We start from the raw sequence: 8,462 nt of genomic DNA, 5'->3' as shown, positions 1-8,462 counted from the left end.
CGAGTGTCCTTCGGCTGTGGCGCCGCTGACGCCTCCCTCGCCATTCCTCTTTCGCGTCCGTCCGTCGGGCCAGTTCAGGTGCGGGATCCCCTCGAGTGCCGCCCTGCTGCTCCCCACCCCGTCTTTTTCCTTTACTTTCTGGGGTGTTTTCTCAAATCTCTTCTCTTCCATCGAGCTCATCGGTTCCGCTGTGACTCTCATTTTTAAATTTAGGCTTTTTTTTTTTTTTGTCCTCCGAATGTGCCTTTTGGATGGCGCCCTGTTTCCGTTCCCGGGTGTGACGTCACGTGTCTCCGAGGACATTGATGACATATCAGTATCCTCTTGTTGTCGATAAAGTTATTAAAGCTTTGTTTCTTTTCCTTGAACAGCTTCCTTTCCTCCAAATTGCATTTTTTTCCACGCTGCTTGTTTGGGTCTCCACCTCCCATGTTAAGAGGCTGTTCGTTCACAGGTGTCTGGTAGCCCTTGGATGTCAACTCGCGGCTGAACGGGGGGCCGCAGAGCTCGTTAGAAGTTCAGGAGCAGAGCTTGGGCACCATACGCTTCATTATGGGATGACCTGGGCTGCTGCTTCGAGCATCTCCTGATGCCGGAATTCTTAGCCCTCTCCCCCTGGGATGCATCGGGCCCCACAGGAGGGCGAGTCTGATCGCTGGAGTCCTGGGAGCTGGAAGGGGAAGGACGCAAAGCGTCACTTAACCTGTCACCCCGATTTTGGCAAGGTCCCCGAGCCCTCAACTGTGCCGGCTTCCTCAGTTCACAGACCCTCTGCAAACCTTCTTCGGAGAATAAACTTCTATTCTTCTTCCAAGATGGGGGTGTCGTCCCAGTGGAGGGGGGCTTGGGAAAGGGGTTGGGGGCTTCGCCCGCATCCGAAGAGCTTTCGCCTAGTGCTCCTCGTTGCGGCGGCCTCTTTGCCCCAGTTCCAGAGGGAACTCGGGGAGATTTCTCCGTGTAAATAAGCTCTCCCCCCGCCCCCGGCTTTCTCGGTGGCCGCCAATGGCGCCCAGCTTCTTGAGTCATTCTGCTAAGTCAGAGTTTGTCCCCCTTCTGAAATGTGGTGGCCGCAGTTCAGCTGCCTTTGTCCTTCCCTGCGTCCTTGTGGGTTTGCGTCTCTCAAATCGCTTTACTGTAGCTTTGGTCAGGTTTCCTGGGAAGAAAGGCCGAGCTGGATGACGATGGTCGATCAGCTGTCCCCAGAGCCCATTCTGCTTCTTTCCCAGTCAACACTGTCTTCCGTTTTCATCGCCTGGTCTTCCCGATCGTTCTCAAAGGAGACTTTTCTTCCCCAAAGTGTGCTCCGTGAAATGTTGGTGGGTGAGCCAAGAACAGCAGGTGCTCTGGGGTTGAATGAGTTTGGGGTGGTTCGGGATTTTCCGGGGAGGCTGCGATCAGTCCCAAAGCCCGCACCTCCATAGCCCGGGTGCCTTCAAAGCCACTGTGCTTCTGGCCTCGCAGGTGTCCTGTCCGAGGGCTGCTGGCCTCCCCTCCGGGTCCCCCTCCCCACTGGCCCCCCGCGGGTTCTCTGGCGCCTCTGTGTCTCCACTGCTTGCCCCCAACCCTCTCGATGTCCGGCGTCTGTTATTGTCAAGTCCCTCTGAAGCCCCAGACTCTGGGCCCAGGCTTTTCTCAGTGTAGCGAGATTCCTTTTCTACTTTAATGTATTTTAAAAAGTGAGGTGTCATTTGTGTATTGTACAAGGCATGAATTGTGAAGTGTATACCTCCATGTGTATAGCCACATAACCGCCCGTCAAGCAAGAGATCAAGTCATAGAATTTTCTAGCACCTTAGGGCTCCCTTGAGGTCCTCCCAGCCACGGACACCCCTGCCCTCCACCTCAGGTCACCCCGTCCTGATTTCTATCACCGTAGATTAGTTTGGCCTGTTTCTGAATACGATATGAGAGAGACGCATGGCGTGCGCTTTTTAAAACATTTTTATGTCTGGCTTTTTCCTCTCGGTGCGATGTCCGTCCGATGCATTCACATTCTCCCGCGTCACCACCGTCCATGCACCACCGTTCATTCCTTCGTGTTGCCAAGAAGTGTCCCCTCGGACGGATGCGCCCGTCCGTTCGTCCGTTCCGCTGTGCAGGGACATCTCGGCTGTTTCTGGGTTTTGACGACTGTGAATAAAGCCTCCGTGAACCTGTGTGTGCGCAGCTTTTGTGGGCCATATGCATTGTTTTTTGTTTTTAAGACACATGCTCAGGAGCGGAGCTGCCGGGTCCTGGAGTAGACATGTCTATCTTGGTCAGAAACCGCCTCCCTGTCTTGGTGGTGGCGCCAAGACACGGTCCCCCAGCCTCACGGCGCAGGGGCGTTGCAGGCCCTCCGCGTCTCCTGCAGAACGTGGCCGGTCTCTTTAATGATCACCGGTCCGGTGGGCGTGATGTGACAGGGCGTTGTGGTCACTCACGTGCCAGGCGTTAGGGACCTGTCACCTCCTCAGGAGGCTGGCCCCTGGCCCCCGGCCGGGTTAGGCGACCTCCAGTGGGCCCCGCCGCCCCCACGCGTGCCGCCCGGTGGCATGACCTGCGGTCACATCGCGATGGCCTGCTGAGTCTTCCGCTGGTCTGTGAGCTCCCTGTGGACTGCAGGGGGCTCTTATTAACTGCTAAGGCCCCGTGGTACAGCTCAGGTCGGGGGCAGGAAAGGCACTAAAATACCTGCTGGGAAGAAAGGAAGGCGGGAGGGAAGACGGGAAAAGAGGGAGAGACAGAGGAAGGGGGAGGGGGGATGGAGGGAGAGGGGGAGCCAGGCCGGGCGGGCGCGGTGTGAGCGCAGCGGGGCCCTCCTGCCACCTGCGCACACAGACACACGATCCCGTGGGAGCTGGCGCCCAGCGCCGCCGTGTGTAAGCAGAGCCTGCCCCTTCTGGGATGGCCCCCTCTCCCGACGCTGGCCCACACCTTCCCGTGGAAACCCAAGATCCAGCCTGGGACAGGAGTTGGCAGATGTCTGTGAAAAGGGCCGTCTGCCTTTGCCGATGAGGATTCTCCAGACAATGGGACGACCTCGGCCGGGAATTCCCACCGGGCTCCCAACAGGACACTCTGACAGGCCTGGGTCAGAGCCCCCCCACCCCCCGCCGTGTAGGGTCCCATCTGAGGGCTGGGGGTTCCCGCTCCCCCTGGGCTCCCCGGGAACCAGCTCCCCATCTCACTCAAACCCGTGGCCCCTGCTCTGGCAGATCTTTCTCCAGAGACCCTGAGCTGGGGGTGTTGGTGCTGCTGACGCAGCCCGACCCGTCTGGGCCTGGACCACGGGGGTCTGAGGAGCCGAGGCCCGGGGGGCTGGGCGTGTGGGGCCGGGGCACACGGCGATGACCGTGCACGATCAGGGCTCAGAGACGGACAGCCCCGAGTGCAGGTTCCCTCCAGTGCCCCGTTGGGAGGAGGCCGCACGGAAGCCAAGGAGTTGAACGAGGCAGCGCCTGTCGGGGTGGGAGCCGCACGCAATGATGGCTTGGGGTTCGAGGCAGCGTTTGGGCGCCTACAGCAGTGGGACGCTGGGCAAGTCTCGTCTGGGCCCCGGTTCTTGTGTGTGTAAAACGGGTTCGTATCAGTCCACACCCAAGTTCGTGGTGTGGATCGAGAGAGGTGGGACCACGCGGCACGCGGCGGCCCCTGCGAGCGTCACGTCCGGGGCCAGCAGCAGCCGCTCCAGACACGGGCGCCGGGGGCGGCCGCTTCTCCGTGAGCCCCGAATCATTTCAGAACGTACGGTGGAGCCAAAAACGGAGGGAAAAAGACAAAGAGAAGGAAAAATCGGCATCACGCCGCTCAGGCTCCGAGCGATTCGGCCGGGGCTGCGCCTCGGCTGGATCTGGGGTCCTTCCTGGTGAAGGGTAGAGACGGGGACCTGGAGGTGGGGCCGCACGGGAAGCCCGACTGGGGAGAGGGCGCCTCAGGGGGCAGAGTGCTGGGATTCACCTCGCTCTCCCCAGCGCCGGGAAGGGGCCCTGAACTTTCCCCACGGTGTGCCCCTGGGATCCCTTATCCTGTGAGGCTCTCTCCCCAGAAAGGTCCCTCGGGCAGGTAAGTTTGAGAAAGGTGGCGGGTGCTGTCTGCCGTCGGGTAGTCGCACCGCATTGTAATAAACACGTTTATCCAGCGTCTCCAAGGAGTCCCGGGGTGACCGCACAGCGAGGTGGGGCATTTTATTCCCCAGAAATTCTCGAGACTCCCTTACAACAGACGTAACTGGAGCGTGAGACACCGTGGCTTCCGTGCAGAGTCAGCGAGGCCCGGGGCACGGACGTCCCAGGCCCTCTGGCCCTCCAGGGACAAGTTCCACGGTCGATTCCAGGAGAGGCGCGGGGAGAAGGCAGTGACGGACCCGCCTTGAGGAGATGCTGACGAGGTCACGTGAGAGGGCGTTTGCGAAGCACTTGGAATGCCCGGGACGCTCAGTGGTGAGCCAGACTCAGATGTCCTGGTGTCTGGATGACAATTGGGGACCTTCCTTTTCCCCTTTCTCCTCTCGGTGGCCACCCCATCAGCAGGACAGGCCCTTGGGGGCCCTGGTGACGGTGACGGTGGGCTTGACCAAGCCGCGTTTCTCATCGGTCAGGCCTGACGGCTCATGGCTCCCCCGAGTACCGGGCCTGCCTACTGCTGTGCTTCTCCCAACCTCCCCTTCTGCCCCTGCCACCCTGCCAGGCCCCACGTCAGCCCCCCGCCCCTCCGCCGGTGCGATGTCCACAGGGTTTCGGATAAGCCACTCAGCAGCCCCCAGTGTCAGATGCCTTTGCTCCCCACTGTTTACGGCTGCTGGCCAAAGTCGCCCAGCTGTGTACAGAGCTACACATCATCACATAAAAAAGTGACACAATCAAAAGCACTCGGGGCCCTCTGAGTTCCTTCACGAGACCCCATCACAGATGTAGGTTCGAATACGGCCCATCCGAACCTCTTGGCCTGTGCGTCTCAAGCTAGTAAAATTGTTAAAACCCCAGAGTTATGGCTGTAACTCTGACGGGTCCCTTTACCAGCTGAGATCTCGAATTTCAAACCATGTGGCTCCTGGTTTGCTGCGGGTAAATCTTCTTTAAACCCCGAGCTCGTGGGTCCCGTCATCTCTGTCTCGTTAATGAGACCTGCGGGAAGGTCGGAGTTGGCTCGGCGGGCGTCGTCGGCGCGTATGTCACCGCACAGTCCGCCAGCTGGCCGCCGATCGCATTATCAGAGGGCTTGTTACATATTACGGACATATCTCGTCATCCACGATGTCCTGCAACCTCTCAATCTTTGTTAGCTCCCTGATTTCATTTCAAACCTCCGCATTTCTGCAGGAATCGGCTGGTGGACTCACACGCTAAAATATGTCTTCTCTTTTATCTTTCGACCCCATGTCCAGGACCTCCCCAAATGGCCTTTATTCACCGACAAAGCAGACCACTTCCCCCTTTTAACAGGGAACAGTGTTTGCTGAGAAATGAAATGATTTTGTCTATGAATTTCAGCTATCTTCCATTTTCCTCGACCTAATCGAATGAGCAGATGCTTTATCTGCAGCAGCTCACGGCAGAGTGGGCGCAGGCTCCCAAATTGCCGCCGTGCCAAATGCATTTTGCTTCTTTAATGTTTTCTGATCGTTTCCAGAGCTGCTTTTGTCCTGAGAAGCTCCGTGGGTTATGGGTGACTCTTCTCGATAACTGAATTTTTCTTCCCAGGATGGCGAGCAGCAGTGACATAAAACATTGTCCTCCTACAGAGTTGTATTCCAGCCATCGGGAACGTGAGGGAGAATGCCGTAATCTGCCTTGTACTTTTTGCCCACAGAGGGAAAATTTTGGTGCCCACGGCCTACCATTTATTTCTCGAATTTCCAACCCTGTGCTGGATTCTGACCGAAAACGGTATCATTCTCTGAATCCGCGTTGATCCCAGATGTACCCCGATTAATTATTGATGATAAGGAAACCCGCTCCTGGGCTGGGCTGGACGCCGTAGGAAAACGGAACGTTTTTGGGGAGAGGGAGGTGGAGACATGGCGGGCTAAGCCGGGATCGCTGGAGGTGGTGGGGATGTCACTGCGGCTGAGTTTCATGCAATGTCATGGCTGTTTCGATTTCTCCGTCCATGAAGAATCGGCCGTGTGCACACTCCCACGGAGGAAAGAGAAGCTTGGCTTGAGTTTTGTAATTTACAGAGCTGACGTGAAGTGGTTTTGGTGGTTTTATCACATTTCTGACAATTTGGGGGTGGGTGGGAGGAAGGGGTTCCCTCCAGGCAATGGCGGGGTGTATTGTGCTGGTTTTATCTCTATCCTCTCTAGCTGACAGAAGAGGCGGCCAGGCTCAGGTCCTCGAGGGCTGGGACTTCACCGTGTAGGTGACGAGCAAGTCAGAATGGTCCCCTCGGCGGCCGTTCAGGCTCCAGCTGTTCAAGGCCTGGGGCGTCGAGGGGCTTTGAGCTGGGACAGGCGAAGCCTGGCATGGTGGTCCCACAACCAAGGCACGGTGTCTGGGGTTGACCCTGGAGTTTGGCACCACGTTGAGTGGGAGTTGGGGGGTTGTCGCCAGCTGTGTCTCCCCACCTGGGCTGACCCCTCTAGGGGTCTGTCCCAGGGTCATCGAGGGGCGTGGGATGGGGACCTGCGGTCACTTTGGGATCTCCCGCCTGATAACAGCACAGACTTGGTTCACCAGAGGGAATCCTAGAAACTCAGTCCGCCCGGAGCGTGGCGACCCTGCTTACACGCTGTGGCTCGCCACAGGCTCAGGCTCTGGGACCCTCACGGCGGGGACCACGCGGTGTAGTCACAGGGCTGGGGGTGCTTTTTTATGTTTGCAAAATTGAGACACTTTAGTGGCCGGAGGCAAAGCTACTGTCCCTTCCTTCCCCAACTTGCCCGCACTCTGGGGAGGGGGGAGGTGCTAGAGAGGCCGCCCACGTCACCCCCACCTCGGTGAGGGGACAGTAGGCTGGCTGGGGTGTGTTTGCGTGGTTCCCGTCACTTCCCTAGAGGGTCGGGTGTTGCAGTAGGCTGGCTGGGGTGTGTTTGCGTGGTTCCCGTCACTTCTCTAGAGGGTCGGGTGTCGCTGGCTTCAGGCTCAGGCTGGCTTCCAGGGGTGCACCTGCTTTGTCCTGTGAAAGGGTAGGGCTGAGTCCTGCTGTGAAGTGAGCCCATCTTGTGGGTGGGCAGAAGAAATGAAGCCGGACAGTCATGGAAGCCAGTCTGTGGAGGATTTGTCCGATTGCCGCACGTGTCGCGTTGTGCGCGGCGGATTCAGTTCTTACCACAGCGAGTCAAAACGAAAGATCGGGAATTTACCCGATGATGTAGGTGTATGACTATAAATAGACCGCACTGACATGAGTGTCTTGTCATTTTCGTGGTGGGAACATGACAAAAGACCTCAGCAGGATCCCGGGGTTTGCAGAGAGCAGCCTGCAGACGGCCAGCTCGTCTCTGTGTGAATAAAGCCTGTTTTATGCATCTCGGGTACCAGTTCCCTTTCTCAGAGCCCGAGATGCGTCTTGACAGAGCGAAGGGCCGCAGAGCTACGGGGCTCCCCCTGTTCCCGTTTGTCGCAGAGGGCGGTAGCAGCTCCATCAGAAGGAGCAGACGCCGTTATTAACCCTCCTCTGTGCCTTGAATCGGGCCGCATTTCTGTCTCACGGCTATGCTGGAAGGGGGCTACGATTGTCACCCCATTTTACAGGGGAGGAAATCGAGGCTCCGAGTTGTCAGGTAATACGCTCAGGGCAGCACAGCTCGGAGGTGGAGAGCTGGGTCTCAATCTCGGACCTGGGGGCCCCTTTCTGGTGGCCCCGGGCTAATTCTAGGCCCCGAACGCAGAGCTCTGTCTGGGCCACCGGCACACACTCAGAGGTTCCTGAGCACGCTGGGTTCTGAGGTTCTAGCCTGTCCTACGCCCTGGGCATGACCGGGAACAGCCGGCCTCACGGTAGCGGCTCTCAGAAGGGCCCACGCATCGTCTTAATGCTCGGTCTCTGTCGTGAAAGTCTCCATAACTTTGAACAAGGGCCTCGCTATTTTCGTTTGGCCCCGGGCCCCGTGGATGCTGTGTCTGGACCAGGTGGGAGGGGCCAGCCAGACTTGACCTTGGCCTCCTGGGAAGCGAAGCCATTCCTGCCGGCCAGGTGATGCTCACTAGAAGGGCCCTGTCAGCCTCTCCACGGGGCATGTTCCAGAGTGTCGTCTCCTGGAAAACACGGATCCTTTGTGTGGCTGACCAGTACCCCCAGCCGCCAGCACCCCCGGCCGCCAGCACCCCCGGCCATCAGCACCCCCGGCCATCAGCACCCCCGGCCGCCAGCACCCCCGGCCGCGCTCCGTGAATCTATTTGTTAAATGAGTTACTGTGACACAGGAGGCACGAGAAGGCTCTTTATCTCCAGCTGGGTTAGCGTCCCCTCTGCAGCCCCTCACAGCGGGTGACGTAAGCCTGTCTCGGGTGATTTGCGGAGGGACCGCACGATAAGGA

At 58.5% G+C, this 8,462-nt stretch overlaps 1 long non-coding RNA gene across 1 annotated transcript in view; it reads left to right on the top strand.

Annotated features, from left to right (window-relative positions):
* LOC112479234 overlaps window positions 1-2,157 on the top strand; it is a 7,086-nt gene extending 4,929 nt beyond the window's left edge. Inside the window, exon 3 of the long non-coding RNA XR_003046129.1 lies at window positions 2,051-2,157. This is a non-coding gene — a long non-coding RNA (uncharacterized LOC112479234). The remainder of the gene's footprint in view (window positions 1-2,050) is intronic.
* The last annotated feature ends 6,305 nt before the right edge of the window (window positions 2,158-8,462 follow it).

Source organism: Pteropus alecto, unplaced genomic scaffold (genome assembly GCF_000325575.1).
Source record: "Pteropus alecto unplaced genomic scaffold, ASM32557v1 scaffold43, whole genome shotgun sequence".
Lineage (NCBI taxonomy): Eukaryota > Metazoa > Chordata > Mammalia > Chiroptera > Pteropodidae > Pteropus > Pteropus alecto.
This window is presented reverse-complemented; position numbering and strand designations above follow the sequence as displayed.